This window comes from Terrapene carolina, unplaced genomic scaffold, assembly GCF_002925995.2.
Source record: "Terrapene carolina triunguis isolate 2854851 unplaced genomic scaffold, T_m_triunguis-2.0 Scaffold111, whole genome shotgun sequence".
Classification (NCBI taxonomy): domain Eukaryota; kingdom Metazoa; phylum Chordata; order Testudines; family Emydidae; genus Terrapene; species Terrapene triunguis.
Window position 1 is genome coordinate 24,456,692 of NW_020664462.1, and position 18,864 is coordinate 24,475,555.

General features: G+C 42.1%; 1 non-coding gene across 1 annotated transcript; it reads left to right on the forward strand.

Annotated features, from left to right (window-relative positions):
• Positions 1 to 18,518: 18,518 nt before the first annotated feature.
• TRNAP-UGG lies at positions 18,519 to 18,590 on the forward strand. The gene has a single exon. It is a non-coding gene; the product is annotated as a tRNA-Pro (tRNA).
• Positions 18,591 to 18,864: the final 274 nt, after the last annotated feature.

Here is an 18,864-nt window from a genome sequence, read left to right on the forward strand (position 1 = left end):
TCTATCTTTTTACTATTTTTAAAAACCTAAAAGGATTACTCCATACTGGAGAATAAAATTCTGTAAAATGTTGCTGCTTTTTGAGTATTAAAAGAAGTCATCTGAACCAAATTAATGTTGTTTTCTAACTTTAAAAATGAGTTTCAACAAGTTTTGATTACAAAAACTAGGTGGAAAAACTTTTCTATATATTTTAGCCTGCAGTTAACTTTGAAAGCCAAATTATTCATCCCTGGAAACAAGTGATAATGGAAAAGAGCACTAGGGATAGCAAATGCTGTCACAGTATCAGTACAAGGTGGCACAGACAATCAAATGACTGCTGGAGAGCTTGATAGAATGTAGATACTGTATTTTAGCCATAACACTTCTGCTGCTGACCAGGGCTGGCTCCAGCATTTCTGCCGCCCCCAAATTGCCGCAGGTGCCGCCCCCCTCCCTTGGCCGCCCCAAGCACCTGCTTGTTAAGCTGGTGCCTGGAGCCGGCCCTGCTGCTGACCCATACTTACAACACATGATCTGTTAATTGGGTTTAAATGGCCATAAAAACATCAGTTGAAATCAAGTGTGTGAAGCTCTGAAGTTCATTTTTTCTGCCTGCTGAGTAATAAAGTTTGTATTTGTTTCCATGTCCATTGCAACTTCAGCCTCTGGTAACTGCATGTTTTACAAAACTGCTTACTTCATTTAGAGAAAAATCCTGCCTGTGTATGCGTGCACTACTGTCCTTTCACTAGCTCATTGCTGCAGGTGGGCTAATCTACAGCAACCCTCCCCTATTTTATTTTTAAGCTCCTCCCTTATAATTATCTGCATTACCTCTCCTGGCACTCCCAATTAGCAGTAGAATTAAACTGACTTGATTCTTGTTAGTACTATTGTTGCTGCTCACAGGATTCTGAATATTAGGAGTGAAAACTCTATGTTGTTGATTTCACTCGTGCTGTGTGCAGAAAAACCACAGTGCAGCAGTTCACAGTTTGAAGCTTATCTTTATGACTCCATGAAATACCAACTTTACTTTTGAAAGCTTAAACTCTACAGAAACTGATGGCTTAGGACCTCCTTCCAGCCTGTGAAAATGTCTTACTTGCCACTGATTTTTTTTAGTCCTTGATCAATTTACAAAGCTGTATGCAGAAACATGGTAACAAGTGCTCTGATCCTTCAGCCTACTGGACCTTAGTTTGGTGGCAAGAACATGACATCTGACCCTATTTCTTTAGTGCACTGATGTTTTAAACAAAAGACACTGTTAAAGATTTTCTGTATTTTCATTTATTTTGCAAGAGTATCCCCATTTGAGGAAAGGTTTGGCAACTGAAGATGGAGTAAGACAGAGAATGCAGATTTTGTTTCTGTAGCAAAGTTTAGGTCATCTTGGCCATATGAGGAATCTCAGCAGATATGCTAGCAAGGAGAAAAGAAGCCAACGCTAAAGGGAAGAGAAATGAGCCTCTATTCCTACTAATTAGATGTAGTATCTTTTTCTTATCTTAAATAAGTGTGGGTCCTTTACCTCCAATATAACAGAGTCCCAAGAACAAGAATGTCCCCATGAGTCCGGGCATTCAACAAGGACAACAATTCACAAACTCTTGATCCCGAGAAACGCTTTTTCCATAATACATCTTTCAAGATAGAGATTCCACAAACTTGTAAAATTGCTCTTGTCGTTAACAAGTTCCTATACACAGACACTAAAGTCCCCACTCACCAACTTGAAAGCTTCTTCAAAGATTGAAAGATTTTTAAAACCTTGTTCAAAAGCTCCCTTCCAGCTATACCCGTTTTTACCTTTGTTGGTCCATGACCCACAATGTCATCCTGCTGCCAACCTCGTCCTACTATCCATGGAAGGCTCAAAAGATTGTGGTTGTAGGAATTGTGTCACAGGAAGAATCAAAAGAGGATTTGGGGAGCAGTGGAGGCTGGTGCTGAAGTATTTTGGAGAGAAGTTTGATAAGGGGAATAGTGCTGCCTGGAAAAAGTTGAAAGAGCTGACTATGAGTGTGTTTTCTTTTCTCCTTTCCTGCCTGGTATGCAGCTTGGAGACAGGATTGTTCCAAGAGGTTGATAAACCAGCTTTAACGTTATACACCGGAGGCTGTGAAAAATGGCTTATGTTATCAAATAGTGGTGTCACAAATGACTTTTAGATTTTTACATTAAGTGGCCGCATTTCTTTGAATGCTACAAAAAAGCCCTACAAATATGAATGCAAAAGCCAGTCTAAATGGTTTATTGTTAAATGATATGCAATATATAGAATATCAGGGTTAGAAGGGACCTCAGAAGGTCATCTAGTCTACCCCCCTACTCAAAGCAGGACCAATCCCCAGACAGATTTTTGCCCCAGATCCCTAAATGGCCTGCTTAAGGATTAAACTCACAACCCTGAGTTTAGCAAGCCAATGCTTAAACCACTGACCTATCCCATATTTAAACAGTGATCACAACTAAGATGAAAACATCTTTTTGGGTCTTTTTAAATAGACTGTAAAAGTGAGAAATTTAACCCAATTTTTGTTTTCCATTTAATATCTACCCAAACCACACTATTGTTGCTGTTACTGCAACTTCCACCAGAGAGTTGCGGTGGACCATCATCCTGGACAGCAAGAGGCCAACTCTTATACTGCAAGAGAATAGAAAGGGCTAAACCAATCTCTCACAAAGAAGCATGAGAGTGGCTTAAAAAATGGAGAATTTAAAAAGATGCTGATTCTGCTAAATTTACCTCTTTTCTTTGATCATAGAACTGGAAGGGATCTCGAGAGGTCATCTAGTCCAGTCCTCTGCACTTGTGGCAGGACTAAGTATTACCTAGACCATCCCTGACAGCTGTTTGTCTAACCTGCTCTTAAAAATCTCCAATGATGGAGACTCCACAACCTCCCTAGGCAATTTATTCCAGTGCTTAACCACCCTGACAGGAAGTTTTTCCTAATGTCCAACCTAAACCTCCCTTGTTGCAATTTAAGCCCATTGCTTCTTGTCATATCCTCAGCAGTTAAGAAAAACAATTTTTCTTCCTCCTCCTTGTAACAACCTTTTATATACTTGAAAACTGTTATCATATCCCCTCTCAGTCGTCTCTTTTCCATACTAAGCAAATCCAGTTTTTTCAATCTGCCCTCATAAGTCATATTTTCTAGACCTTTCATCCTTTTTTTTTGCTCTTCTCTGGACTCTCTCCAATTTGTCCAAATCCTTCCTGAAATGTGGTGCCCAGAACTGAACACAATACTCCAGTCAAGGCCTAATCAGTGCAGAGTAGAGTAGAAGAATTACTTCTTGTGTCTGCTTACAATGCTCCTGTTAATACATCCCAGAATGATGTTCACTTTTTTGGCAACAGCGTTACACCATTGACTCTATTTAGCTTGTGGTCCACTATGACCCCAGATCCCTTTCTGCAGTGCTCCTTCCTAAGCAGTCATTTCCCATTTTGTATGTGTGCAACTGATTGTTCCTTCCTAAATGGAGTACTTTGCATTTGTCCTTGTTGAATATCATCTTATTTATTTCAGATCATTTCTCCAGTTTGTCGAGATCATTTTGAATTATAATCCTATCCTCCAAAGCACTTGCAACCCCTCCCAACTTGGCATCATCTGCAAACTTTATAAGTGTACTCTCTATATCATTATCTAAATCATTGATGAAGATATTGAACAGAACCGGACCCAGAACTGATCCCTGTGGGACCCCCCTCGTTATGCCCTTCCAGCATGAGTGTGATCCACTGATAACTACTCTCTGGAATGGTTTTCCAACCAGTTTTGCACCCACCTTATAGTAACTCCATCTAGATTACATTTCCCTAGTTTGTTTATGAGACGGTCATGCAAGATAGTATCAAAAGCTTTATTAAAGTCATGTCTACAGCTTCCCCCCATCCACAAGGCTTGTAAACCTGTCAAAGAAAGCTATCAGGTTGGTCTGACACAATTTGTTTTTGACAAATCCATGCTGACTGTTACTTATCACCTTATTATCTTCTAGATGTTTTCAAATTGATTGCTTAGTTATTTGCTCCATTATCTTTCCAGGTACAGAAGTTGAGATGACTGGTCTGTAATTTCCCAGGTAGTCCTTATTTCCCTTTTTATAGATTGGCACTATATTTGCCCTTTTCCAGTCATCCAAGAATGTATTGGATAATCTGTGCCCTGCTGTGTTATTTTCCCAAGAGATCCACCACCACCAAGTCCTGTGCTTTGGATGATTTTGTTAGCTGTTTAGAAAAAGTCTCATCCACGTCTTCTTCCTGGTTAGGTGGTCTTAGTAGATCCCTACCATGACATCATATTTTATGATGTCATCATACCATGACATCATCTTTTAAAAATATTAAAAATGTATCACCCTTGTTTTTTACCCCTTTTATCCTTACCCAGAGACTTTCAACAAGTCTGTCTCCTATTTCCATCTCAACCTCAGTCAAAGTGTATACATCAACAGGCAAGGGGGAGTGTGCTTCTCGCCTCTCTGTCAGGAGGCGCTCCATCTATGGGACTTCTGCATCAGCCACGAGATCCACCTAGAAGCTTGTCACCTTCCCAGTGTCAGGAATACATTGGCGGACCAGCTCAGCAGGGACTTCTCCTCTCACCACGAGTGGTCGGTCCATCCAGGGTTAGCCTGCATGATCTTCCAAAGGTGGGGAACTCCCCAAGTGGACCTGTTCGCCACCAGACAGAACAGGAAATGCCACCGGTTTTGTTCTCAGCAAGGTCTGAGCAAGGGCTCCCTCTCCGATGCCTTCCTCCTGTCATTGTCAGGGAGCCTGCTGTACGCGTTCCCTCCAATTCCACTCATCAGCAGGGCCCTGGCAAAGATCAAGAGAGACAGGGTACAGGATATCATGATCGCCCCGATGTGGCCTCACCAGCATTGGTTCAGCATGCTCATGAGCCTGTCAGCGGCCCCACCCTGGCCCCTGCCCAAGCGACCGGCCCTGCTGTCACAGGACCATGGTCAGCTCTTACATCCCAACCTCAGGTCTCTCCACCTCTCGGCGTGGACGCTGTGTGGCTGAAACTGGAGGAACGGACCTGTTAGGAAGGAGTCCAAGAGGTCCTCCTGGAAAGTAGGAAGCCCTCAACTAGACTGACTTACCTGGCCAAGTGGACAAGGTTTTCCCGTTGGGTGTCCGAACGGGGCATTTCTCCCTCGTGTTCCTCCACACAGGTTATCCTGGACTACCTGGTCCATTTGAGGAACTAGGGCCTGGCACACTCTTCCATTAGAATTCATCTCGCAGCCATCTCCGCTTTTCACCCACCAATCCAAGGACAGATGGTGTTCTCCCATGACATGACGGTCAGATTCCTGAGGGCTGGAGAGACTCTTCCCGCAGGTACGGGCTCCTGTCCTGCAGTGAGATCTTAACTTGGTCCTCTCTAGGCTCACTGGCCCTCCCTTTGAGCCGCTGGGTTCCTGCTTCTTTTCCCACCTGTCATGGAATGTTGCATTCCTGGTGGCAGTGACGTCGGCGAGACGGGTCTCTGAGATTAAAGCCTTGACCTCAGAACCTCCATACACAGTCTTCTACAAAGATAAGGTTCAGTTGCAGCCCCACCCGGCCTTCCTGCTGAAGGTTGTGTCTACCTTCCATATGAACCAGGATATCTTCCTCCAGGTGTTCTGTCCCAAACTGCACAAGACCAGTGAAGAGAGGCGTCTTCACGCCCTGGATGTCCGGAGGGCCTTGGCTTTTTACTTAGAGCTTACCAAACCTTTCTGTAAATCGATTCAACTCTTCATCACTACAGCGGATAGGATGAAGGGTCACCCGGTGTCCTCGCAGAGGATTTCCAATTGGATTACCTCGCGCATAAGGACCCCATGCAACACATCTCGAAGATCACCAGTTACGGAAAAGGTAACTATCTTTGTCTAGTTTGTGCATCTTCAGTAATAAAGATTCCACAAGCCATATTTTGCCCTCAAACACGTGTGTAGCTTCATTTTCAGTAAACAGACATATACAAGGAGCTAATCTGTCAGTAAATAGAGAGAAACAGATGGATTCCTCTCATAAAACTGGTTGAACAATCTTTTTTCACTGACTATTGTGTCCTGGTATAGCATGCCCTTGTCAGGATTATTTTGGGATGATTTATAATAAATCATGTATGGAAAGCATAATCCATATATTTAAATGAGACGTGAAGTTATGCCCAGGAGATAGCATGAAATGTCACTTACAATTAGAACCAGGTTGGTAATGATGAAAAGTTACATCCGATGGCTGTTGAGCAGTGTTTGTGAAATACATGGATTACCAGAGAAAATATGTCACTGCAGAGAGCAAAAGGAAGCAGTATTGTTTGTAATGCTGTTTATCAACTTCACTACTGCTATTGAAAAGAAATATAGCTTTTATTATATATGGATAGAGATTAAAATTTATAAAGTGTATACATCTTCAGCCCTTGAAGCCATAGAGTATGGTGCCCTCATGTGGCTGTTTCATTTTCCTAGCACATCTGTACAGTTTGTAATGAATGTTTTAGCTATTCTGTTTACTAAAGAGCTTAACTAAATTCTGTCATTCATGGGTTTTATAAAACATACATCGATACATCATGTGTGTGTCTGTGTGTGTGTGGTATAAATATTTACATCGAAAAATCACAGCAACCAGCAGAAAACGATGCAACCCTCATTGTTCTTTTGAGAAACTTCACTTAGTGAACACACTTTAAAATACCCCTTAAGCATTTCCAGGGTAGAATTATCCTTCAGCCTTGTATTTCCATGAATCATGCCCAGTATGAGATCAAAGTGCAAAAGCAATTCTGGCATTTGTTAGCAAGGTGTGTTCACTAAGTGAAGTTTCTCAGAAGAACAATGAGGGTTGCATCGTTTTCTGCTGGTTCCTGTGATCTTTCGATGTAAATATTTATACCATTCCGAGACTTATAGAGGCAATCCTTGTCCAGGAATTTGAATGAACTAGGCAAGCAACTAACTGTAATAAACCCAAATTAAAATGGCTTCAACAGAGCAGAATGTACCTTGTTCAGCAGCTGAGCATTCATGCTGAGACAGTTGTGGACATACCTGATATATCCAGAGAGCAGCAAAGATCTAAATATTTGCAATAGGAAAATTGAAAGTTCTAAAATCATTTACAGTTCTGATAAAACTTGGCACAAATAGCATTTTATGTATTCAATGTCCTCTAAAAACTGCTTTTTGCTCACTTAAATTCAATACTGCATTTCATTATAAAGTTTTATCATTTTAAAAGTACACAACTTAAATACACAATGGTACTAAAGGATTCTAATTTACTCATTATTAGAAAATATTCCAGATCTGTGTTCACTGGCAATATAAAAAATAAGGGGAAAGTACAAGGAGAGACTAGTTCAGGGGGTTGCTAAAGAGGTATGGAGCCTTTAGCTGACTACATGACCCATGTAAAATAAGTTGTGGTCTTAGATTCAACAAGGAAGATGTTTGTTTACATCATAAATGATGTTTGTTGGAACCCTAATTGCCAGTCTCAGCAGAGAGACCAAGGAAGCCATGGAAAGTGAACTAACACTCTCACCATTAAAGGTGATGGGGGTGACTAATTCACATCAGTTGAGAAACCTGGACTCCTGCTTTTCCTGTTTTGTGGCTAAACAGATTGAGATTTCAGTAGTGTTAATCAGACCTCTTTCATGAACAGTAAATATCCTGTTTAATATCTATATCGCTGGTTTACTATTTATTGAATTCCAAATAAACTACTTAGTATTGCCATCTAGTGGACATAACTGGATTGCTATTTACCATTTCTTGAAAGAGTAAAAAGAAACTTGCATGAAAAAGGCAGACTGAAATTATCATATTATTTAACTTCTTAATTGACTTCCCATGGCAGAAGCTACAAGAACAACACATTTCTTCCTAAAGATCTTGGATAGCCACAAAATCTGTCCTACACTTATACTCTAATTCTATGAATGTTATCTTATGAGCAAAAGAGGCTGACAAAAACAAGATTTTAAAAGGAACCCATGTTTTCTTTGTGAGGCTTTGAAAGTTCTGTGCTGCTGATTTCATGTGTTTTCCACTGATGTCACTTATGGTAGCATTTCCCAACATGTGAGGCGCATCCTCCCAAAGGCCTAACGGGGTGCGGGTGACGGTGATCATGGTGGGTAAGAGGAGCATACACAGACCTCTTGGTTATTTTCCAGAGTCTCAGCTTCTTTTTTTAAAATTAGTTTCTAACTGTTATGGTTATGAAGACAACTTTCAAAATGTGTGACCCCAAGTGTAACCAAGGCAGCAGTGTCTGCCTGAGTTTGCAGAAAGCCTGAAGCAAGAGCTCCAAGGGGTGATCTGCCCCATTTAGTTTAATAGGTGCTAATTCAAATGCCAATGATCACACTTTAAATATCCACATTAACTACATCACTTCTCATTACAGCATGTTATAAAGTGCTACACAAGCATTTCTTGAAGTAAGGGGGAAGTAAGAGGCTTGAAGGATTAGCCTGGGTGTGTGGAAGACATATAAGTTAAAATGAGCAAGCCTTTACCAACACATGGTGGGTCGAAGGGAGGCTTGATTGGTTTCATTTTTCTGAAAGGATACTCATATCTGAAGTTTGGGAAAGTTTCGGAAACACTGGCTTGAGGGATTGAGGCTTAGGTGAATAATTGTTCAAATGAATCTAAACTGCGTAGAAGTGAAGGCAGAGCAGAAAAGTTAACAATCATTAGAGGACTAGCCTGTTCAGAAATTTGATTGGGCACATGTTGATTTCAGTATAATTTATGAGGATATTATTATTACTATTTATTTATTATTTAGACTGGCTGAAATGTTTACATTTTCTAATAACTTCAGAATCATAAGCCACAAAAGCATTACTAATCACTGAGGGGACTTGAAACTACAACCCAGGAAGAAATTTCTGAAATTATTCTCTTTGAACATATGGAGAAAAATCTTGGCTTATTATTATTGCCTTATGTTACATTGTGTCAGTGTTCTCTAAAAAATGCTCTATGGATAAGTGGGTATTAGATTGTAAAAACTTTATTCTTGATTCTTTTCTCAAACCTTGGATCAACAGTTTTGATCTACCAGACCCATGGATATTAAGTAAATATTGTACAGATCCTAGTAGGAAACAAATAGAAACTTGCTATGAGAAATGGACTGGCAACAGGCATAGGATATTTTACATTCTGAGTAACAAAGAAACGTAATTGAACTAAAAAACAACGTATCTAGTGCGTGATGCAACGTACACAGTTTTTTTTCAGAAACCATGATCCATAAAATTCTTAAGAACCTGATTCATCCTCCTTCAGATATGATGTAAGCCTTTATACTCTGTAGCATGCTTTTTACTTGTGTTTTGTGGCAAGACCCATGATTTTTGGAGCTCATTTCTGCAGAAAATTGGAAATACTCTGGCACCATGAAATAGATAAATATTTAAAAAAATTAAGTTTCAACAGTATTGTCTATGTTGGTGATTTTAATATTTATTTTAATGAAAACTCTATGAGTGTTTTTCACATATTTTGGAGTGCTGCCTAATTTCCAATTTGTCACAGTGTCTAATACTGATGTCATGCAGACTGGGGAAGGTAGTGGGGAAGGAAGAAGAGAAGAGTGTAACATGCTGCAGAATCTAGTCAATATGTCATACTCCCTCCTTCAACCTGGAAGCAATATGGAAAGACAGAAACAAGTGGAGTGGGAAGGAAACAGCCCAGATAGGGAGGAGGAAGTTTACAAAAACAATGGATGGCACATAGACAGCTCTTGGCACATTCAGCACCGACCCAGTCTATTTATTTACTATTATTTATTTAAAGTTACTGAGATGTCTGCAGGTTCATGAGACACATAACTGACCTGTGGTACTCTGCTGTAATTATGAAAGGTGTAACACACAGTAATGCTGAGAAGAAATTGATCTCTATTTCCTGAGCCAACTCACAAGCCCTGGGTCAGGGTCAAAAACACTATACCCAGAGCACATGATAAGGATCAATATCCAATTACTCCATTAGCTACTGTTACCGCTTACACAAGATATCATTGGGTATATCTACACTGCAAAAAAAACCTCACAGAACCAAATCTCAGAGCCCAGGTCAATTGACATGGGCTCATGGGGCTTGGGCTGCTGGGCTAAAATTGCAGGGTAGATGTTTGGGTTTGGGCCAGAGTCTGAACTATGAGGCCCTCCCCACACGCAGGGTTTCAAAGCCCAGCTCCAACCTGAATGTCTACACTGCAATTTTTAGCCCCATAAGTCCGAGCACCGTGGGTCCGAGTCAGCTGACCCAGGCCAGCTGCAGCTGTGTGACAGGTCTTTTATTACAGTGTAGATGTACCCATTGAGTTCATGTGCTTAGTGGGATTCATAAAGGACTGGATATTTATTATGGACAGTATGTGTAGCAACACCTACTATTATGGCTGTCTTACAGTGTTTTTAGTTGCTTATAGTTTTGTCAAATGGTAACTTTCTAAACGAATCTTTTTGGGTATGTCTTCACTGCAGAGTTAACTTGGGTGAGTAGCACGTGGATTAAATTAGCCAGAGTGTGAGCACTCTGCAAAGCCATACTCAAGTGTGTCCATTCAGCTGCATCCACTCTGGTGCTGTACTCACTTGTGTGAGGCACTAGGACTTCTGTGGGGGGCATATCCCATGGTTCTTAGTGCCGCAGTAAGCTGAGGTGGTTTGAAGATAGGAACTTTGATGTCTTGGAGATTCCTGATATTGTATTGAGCTCCTAATTATCAACAGACCTCATAATAATCTAGAAAAATGTATATATATTATCAAACAATTGCTCAATATTATTTTATAAGCTAACTCATAAGCAGCACAGTCGAATAGAGTATGAAGTAAACCACTTTAAATGGGTGTAAAAGGATGTATCCAGTGATAAAGGATATCTTTGGGGGGGGTTCTCACAAATATACACACACTATTCATTTTTTAATTCTCTTTATTTCCTTATTTTTATAATATTTTAAAGTATTTAGAAAAAATCATATTTAGAAAAAAATTAAGAGAGAGTTAAGGTTGTATTAATTGCTTAGTGGAAAAACTTCAAGAATGTTAACATTAAAAAAAAATATTGGAAAGCCAATCAATTTTCTATTGAGTTAAAAATGTAAAGAATAAAAACTAAAAAATTACAAAATTCAGAGGTAATTCATCTTTAATCTGGTCCTATACCTGATACCCCTCTTCCCCAAATGCATGAGACAATCTTATGCATCCCATACATCTTCATCATTGACACTAAGAGCCTCTATGCTCTTCCACATCCTTACTATTTTGGGTACTCTAAAATATGCAATACTCTACTATATATGTGCCCCCTATACAATCACAAACTTTTGTCCAATTCATCTTTCATTAACAAAGCAACACCAATGTTCTCTTCCACATTTAATACTAGATGCAGACCAAAGACCTATTCAGCCCCCACCTTCAATATAGTTTCCTTTTGTCAGCCATTAGAAATCTTGCCACCATTTTTAATCTTTATCTACACACAGTAGTTCTCAAACATATTTGGTTGCACCCCCCCTTCATTGTGTCTGTAGTCGCTTAAACCCTCCCCCGGACAGCCGGAGTTCTTTTTTAAAAAAAAAAAGCATATAGCTTGTGCCTCCCTTGACATGTTGCCGCACCTCCCTTAACTGCTGATCTACAGTGATCAAATTCCTGGGGGTGGAGGACTTCTTAAACCCTGCTTCACTTGCTATTTGGTTACACAAACCTTGTTATGAAAAATCTTGGGTGGACTTTATTAGGATGTCCATATCTTCAGGCTGTATAAAGTCCATAGGCAAACAAGATGTCAACTAGTTGTGATACTTCTCATAGGCATGTATTTACCTTACATATGGTTACATAGAGTTAAAGGTTTTTGGGGTATCTCGTCTCTCCTTTTATCTACTGTCCAATGTTCATGCATTCATTTTTTTAAAATTTACCATAACTCTGTCTGTCATGCTGTGCATTTTCTGTGCAGAGTACATACACAATTAGGAGAGGTATCACATTTTTCTTTATAGGACTTCAGAACTTCATCTCCACTTGCAATTAATTTTTAAATGACCTCTCCTGTCTCAAGGTATATTTCAGGTTACTTATCTTCTTCTGTAGTCCTGCAGAGTTTAGGAATTTAGGAATTGTTTGGCTTCTCGAATTAAATAATCATGGATGGGTATAAACTGTTCAGGAAGGACAGGCAGGGGAGGAAAGGTGGAGGAGTTGCACTGTATGTAAGAGAGCAGTATGATTGCTCAGAGTTCCAGTATGAAACTGGAGAAAAGCCTGTTGAGAATCTTTGGGTTAAGTTTAGAGGCGAGAGCAACAAGGGTGATGTAGTTGTGGGCGTGTGCAATAGACTACCGAACCAGGAGGATGAGGTAGGCGAGGCTTTCTTCAGACAATTAACTGAAGTTTTCGGAACATAGGCCCTAGTTCTAAAGGGGGACTTCAATCACCCTGACATCTGCTGGGAGAGCAATACAGCAGTGCACAGACAATCCAGGAAGTTTTTGGGGAGTGTTGGGGACAACTTCCTGGTGCAACTACTGGAGGAACCAACCAGGGGCCGTTCTCCTCTTGACCTGCTGCTTACAGACAGGAAAGAATTGGTAGGGGAAGTAGAAGTGGGTGGCAACCTGGGCAGCAGTGACCATGAGATGGTTGAGTTCAGGATTCTCACAAAAGGAAGAAAGGAGAGTAGCAAAATATGGACCCTGGACTTCAGAAAAGCAGACTTGGACTCCCTTAGGGAACTGATGGGCAGGATCCCCTGGGAGGCTAATATGAAGGGGAAAGGAGTCCAGAAACCTTATTAAGGGCGCAGGAACAAACCATCCCAATGTGCAGAAAGAATAGCAAATATGGCAGGCGACCAGCTTGGCTTAACAGTGAAATCTTCGGTGAGCTTAAACACAAAAAGGAAGCTTACAAGAAGTGGAAACTTGGTCAGATGACTAGGGAGGAGTATAAAAATATTGCTCGAGCATGCAGCGGTGTAATCAGGAAAGCCAAAACACAACTGGAGTTGCAGCTAGCAAGGGATGTGAAGGGTAACAAGAAGGGTTTCTATAGGTATGTTAGCAACAAGAAAAAGTCAGGGAAAGTGTGGGACCCTTAATGAATGGGGGAGGCAACGTAGTGACAGATGATGTAGAAAAAGCTGAAGTACTTAATGCTTTTTTTGCCTCGGTCTTCACAGACCAGGTCAGCTCCCACACTGCTGTCCTGGGCAACACAGTATGGGGAGGAGGTGAGCAGCCCTCAGTGGTAAAAGAACAGGTTAAGGACTATTTAGAAAAGCTGGACATGCACAAGTCCATGGGTCCAGATCTAATGCATCCGAGGGTGCTGAGGGAATTGGCTGATGTGATTGCAGAGCCATTGGCCATTATCTTTGAAAACTCGTGGAGATCAGGGGAAGTCCTGGACAGTTGGAAAAAGGCAAATATAGTGCCCATCATTAAAAAAGGGAAGAAGGAGAACCCGGGAAACTACATATTCACCTCAGTCCCTGGAAAAATCATGGAGCAGGTCCTCAAGGAAACCATTTTGAGGCACGTGGAGGAGAGGAAGGTGATCAGGAACAGTCAACATGGATTCACCAAGAGCAAGTTATGCCTGACCAACCTGATTGCCTTCTATGATGAGATAACTGGCTCTGTGGATATGGGAAAAGTGGTGGATGTATTATTCCTTGACTTTAGCAAAGCTTTTGATACAGTCTCCCACAGTATTCTTGCCAGCAAGTTAAAAAAGTATGGATTGAATGAATGGACTATAAGGTGGATAGAAAGCTGGCTAGATTGTTGGGCTCAACTTGTAGTGATCAATGGCTCGATGTCTAGTTGGCAGCCGGTATCAAGCGGAGTGCCCCAGGGGTCGGTCCTGGGGCCGGTTTTGTTCAACATCTTTATTAACGATCTGGATAATGGGATAGATTGCACCCTCAGCAAGTTCGCAGATGACACTAAGCTGGGGGGAGAGGTAGATATGCTGGAGGGTAGGGATAGGGTCCAGAGTGACCTAGACAAATGGGAGGATTGGGCCAAAAGAAATCTGATAAGGTTCAACAAGGACAAGTGCAGAGTCCTACACTTAGGATGGAAGAATCCCATGCACCACTACAGGCTGAGGACCGACTGGCTAAGCAGCAGTTCTGCAGAAAAGGACCTGTGGATTACAGTGGATGAGAAGCTGGATATGAGTCAGCGGTGTACCCTTGTTGCCAAGAAGGCTAACAGCATAGTGGGCTGCATTGGTAGGAGCATTGCCAGCAGATCAAGGGAAGTGATTATTCCCCTCTATTCAGCACTGGTGAGGCCACATCTGGAGTATTGCGTCCAATTTTGGGCCCCCCACTACAGAAAGGATGTGGACAAATTGGACAGAGTCCAGCGGAGGGCAACAAAAATGATCAGGGGGCTGGGGCACATGACTTACGAGGAGAGGCTGAGGGAACTGGGTTTGTTTAGTCTGCAGAAGAGAAAAGTGAGGGGGGGGGGATTTGATAGCAGCCTTCAACTACCTGAAGGGGGGTTCCAAAGAGGTTGGAGCTCGGCTGTTCTCAGTGGTGGCAGATGACAGAATAAGGAGCAATGGTCTCAAGTTGCAGTGGGGGAGGTCTAGGTTGGGTATTAGGAAACACTATTTCACTAGGAGGATGGTGAAGCACTGGAATGGGTTACCTAGAGAGGTGGTGGAATCTCCATCCTTTGAGGTTTTTAAGGCCCAGCTTGACAAAGCTCTGGCTGGGATAATTTAATTGGTGTTGGTCCTGCTTTGAGCAGGGGGTTGGATTAGATGACCTCCTGAGGTCTTTTCCAACCCTAATCTTCTATGATTCTATGATTCTACCCCGAAGTGAAGCTCTCCCTAAAGCAGGGGTTCTCAAACTGGGGGTTGGGACCCCTCGGGGGTTGCGAGGTTATTACTTGGGGGGTCGTGAGCTGTCAGCCTCCACCCCAAACTCTGCTTTGCCTCCAGCATTTATAATGGTGTTAAATATACAAAAAAGTGTTTTTTAATTTATGAGGGGGGTCACACTAAGAGGCTTGCTATGTGAAAGGGATCACCAGTACAAAAGTCTGAGAACCACTGCCTTCAAGTGTATCCAAAAAAAAAAAATTGATTGTTTCTGAAGTGTGTGTGTAAAATTGTTGACTTCTAACATTTAGAACTGTAAAAATACAGAACTGACTTTCTTCAAATTTGACTTGATTTTTAAAGGACCGCTATGGTCAGAAAAGTGACTGTAGAAATGGCACCTTATTACTAAATATATGTGCTTCCTATCCAGGGATTTCCCTACACTCTCCCGGAATTTCCCCAACATCCCTGCCAGCGGTGAACTAGTTACATGCAGTGTGCCAATTTAGTCATTGGTTGGAAATTTGAATTGAAATTGAAACATTAATACACATTTTGAAAGCATATACAGTATATGATAAAATACTTCTACCTGAAAAAGCATAATAGGTTTGAAAAGTATGAACAAAGACTAGCTTCCTCACACAGCTGTTATTTTGTCTGATAATATCAGTGCATTCATTTCAGCGATGTTGGCCAACCTAATAATTTCAATTATGATTTGTAAATGTTAAGCAAAGAGATTCTTTTCCCCAAGAATCGGACAGGCACAGACAATACTGAAGGGGGGGGGGTTATTTACAGTACTGGAAAGACTGACAAGCAGTTTCAAAGGTGTGGGGTTACAATGACCAATTATATACCTTTCTCTTATCACTTCATTTGCATTTATCTTGTTCTTACAGAGACAAACATTTTTTTAGAGACAGAGAACGCACTTAGCATGACAGTGACAGGAACAGAACATACACATTAAACTGTTTTGATTACATTAATTATTCATGACTACCTTAAGGCGAAAGGGTGGGGTTGGGGTGAGTGTTTACAGATATCCGGAGGGCTGTGAAGGGAGGGTTTGTTCTGTTCTAAGAGCCAGGTTACTGGGCGGATACTTGACCATATAAGTTTATCAAGTGTTTACAGTTGTCAGTGTCCTTGGGCTTCCAGTGTTTTTGCTTGTTAGGCCGTGGCTACCCTCGAAACTTCAAAGCGCTGCCGCAGGAGCGCTCCCATGGCAGCGCTTTGAAGTGCGAGTGTGGTCACTTGCCAGTGCTGGGAGAGAGCTCTCCCAGCGCTGCAGGTACTCCACCTCCATGAGGGGATTAGTTTACAGCGCTCTGCTCCCAGCACTGGGGCACTGTTTACACTGGTGCTTTACAGCGCTGTAACTTGCTGCGCTCAGAGGGGTGTTTTTTCACACCCTTGAGCGAGAAAGTTGCAGTGCTGTAAAGCGCCAGTGTAGCCAAGCCCTTAGTTATGTGGGTTTCTCTCTCACTGCTAACTGAATTTTTGGGCTTGGCTACACCGCTGCTTTACAGCGCTGCAACTTTCTCGCTCAGGGGTGTGAAAAAACACTCCCCTGAGTGCAGCAAGTTACAGCATTGTAAAGCGCCAGTGTAAACAGTGCCCCAGCACTGGGAGCCGCGCTCCCAGCGCTGTAAGCTAATCCCCTCGTGGAGGTGGAGTACCTGCAGCGCTGGGAGAGCTCTCTCCCAGCGCTGGCACACGACCACACTTGCACTTCAAAGCGCTGCCGCGGGAGCACTCCCGTGCAAGCGCTTTGAAGTTTTGAGTGTAGCCACGGCCTTTAACTCTTGCCTAACATAAGCAAGGTCTGAATGAGCTCTCCCCTGACAGCTAATGATAAACTGGAGGGTGGGGGGAAAGGCTTCAGACCAGACTGTATTTACATGAATACACTTACTCAATCGTATCCAGCAGACAGACCTGTGTTGTCCAAGTGATCAGTTTTGGCTGGTGTTGTGTTACAAATCACTATGACATAGCTGGCATCACAGACACTTGGTGGAATAATACGCGTGACTGGACTATTGGTATAGAAGGGTACAGCTTGCTCAGGAAGGACAAGTAGGGAAAAAAGGGAAGAGGTGTTGCCTTATATATTAAAAATGTATACACTTGGACTGAGGTTGAGATGGAAATAGGAGACAGACTTGTTGAAAGTCTCTGGGTAAGGATAAAAGGGGTAAAAAACAAGGGTGATGTCATGGTAGGGGTCTACTACAGACCACTTAATCAGGAAGAACAGGTGGATGAGGCTTTTTTTTAAACAGCTAACAAAACCATCCAAAGCCAGGACTTGTGGTAATGGGGGACTTCAAATACTCAGACATCTGTTGGGAAAATAACACAGCAGGGCACAGATTATCCAACAAGTACTTGGAATGTATTGGAGACAATTTTTTATTTCAGAAGGTGGAGAGAGCTACTAGGGGAGAGGCAGTTCTAGATTTGATTTTGATAAATAGGGAGGAACTGGTTGAGAATTTGAAAGTGGAAGGCAGCTTGGGTGAAAGTGATCACGAAATGATAGAGTTCATGATTCTAAGGGCATGTCTTCACTAGCAACGTTGACATGGCTGCGTAGTCGCGGCACCAGTGCTGGGAGAGAGCTCTCCCGGCGCTATAAAAAAACCACCTCTACGAGGGGAGTGGCTCCCAGCACTATAGCACTGTCTACACTGCCACGTTTCAGCGCTGAAACTTGCAGCACTTAGGGGTGTGTTTTTTCACACCCCTGAGTGAGACAGTTGCAGCGCTGTAAAGTGGCAGTGTAGACATGGCCTAAGGAATGGTAGGAGGGAGAACAGCAAAATAAAGACAATGGATTTCAAGAAGGCAGACTCAGGGAGTTGGTAGGTAAGATCCCATGGGAAACAAGTCTAAGGGGAAAAACAATAGAAGACAGTTGGCAGTTTTTCAAAGCAACATTATTAAGGGCACAAGAGCAAACAAGAGCAAACTATCCCACTGTGTAGGAAAGATAGGAAGTGTGGCAAATAAACCTGATAGTTTTCTTTGACAGAGTAACATGCCTTCTGGATGGGGGAGAAGCGGTAGATGTGGTATATCTTGACTTTTGCAAAGCTTTTGATAAAGTCTCACATGACCTTCTCATAAACAAACTAGGGAAATGCAACCTAGACGGAACTACTATGGTGGGTGGGAAACTGGTTGGAAAACCGTTCCCAGAGAGTAGTTATCAGTGGTTCACACCCCTCACCCCCTCTGTATATTTGAACAGCCCCCCAATTTCAATTCCCAGAGAAAACACTGTGCCTGTCAGTGTTCCAAACAAATTTCAGCACACTTTAATGACAAAAATCAGGTTTACTCTTGTAAGAACTACAGAGATAATACAGCTAGGAGAGGGAAAGCTGAGTTCTAAGCTCACTCTTAAATCCTCATCAGAGTTAATAAAGAACTGAATTCTGCTCCCACTGGAGTCAGTGTGAAAATAAACTTCAGTGGGGAACAGGATCAGACTCTAAGTTCCATTTGCAGAACTGTTATTATTGGTGGTGATGTATAACAGCCAGAACAGACAGACTTTGATTCAAGGTTGAGCTTTTAGCTAGCTTGTTGGTCTAGGGGTATGATTCTCGCTTTGGGTGTGAGAGGTCCTGGGTTCAAATCCCGGACGAGCCCTCTTTTCCTTAAAATAAAAAAAAAATCCCGTTCTTTCAAACATTTTCTCTTTAGGGGGGAGGGATAGCTCAGTGGTTTGAGCATTGGCCTGCTAAACCCAGGGTTGTGAGTTCAATCCTTGAGGGGGCCACTTGGGGATCTGGGGCAAAATCAGTACTTGGTCCTGCTAGTGAAGGCAGGGGGCTGGACTCGATGACCTTTCAAGGTCCCTTCCAGTTCTAGGAGATGGGATAAAAATTTAAGGGCTTGCAGTTTAAAAACAAAACAACAACAA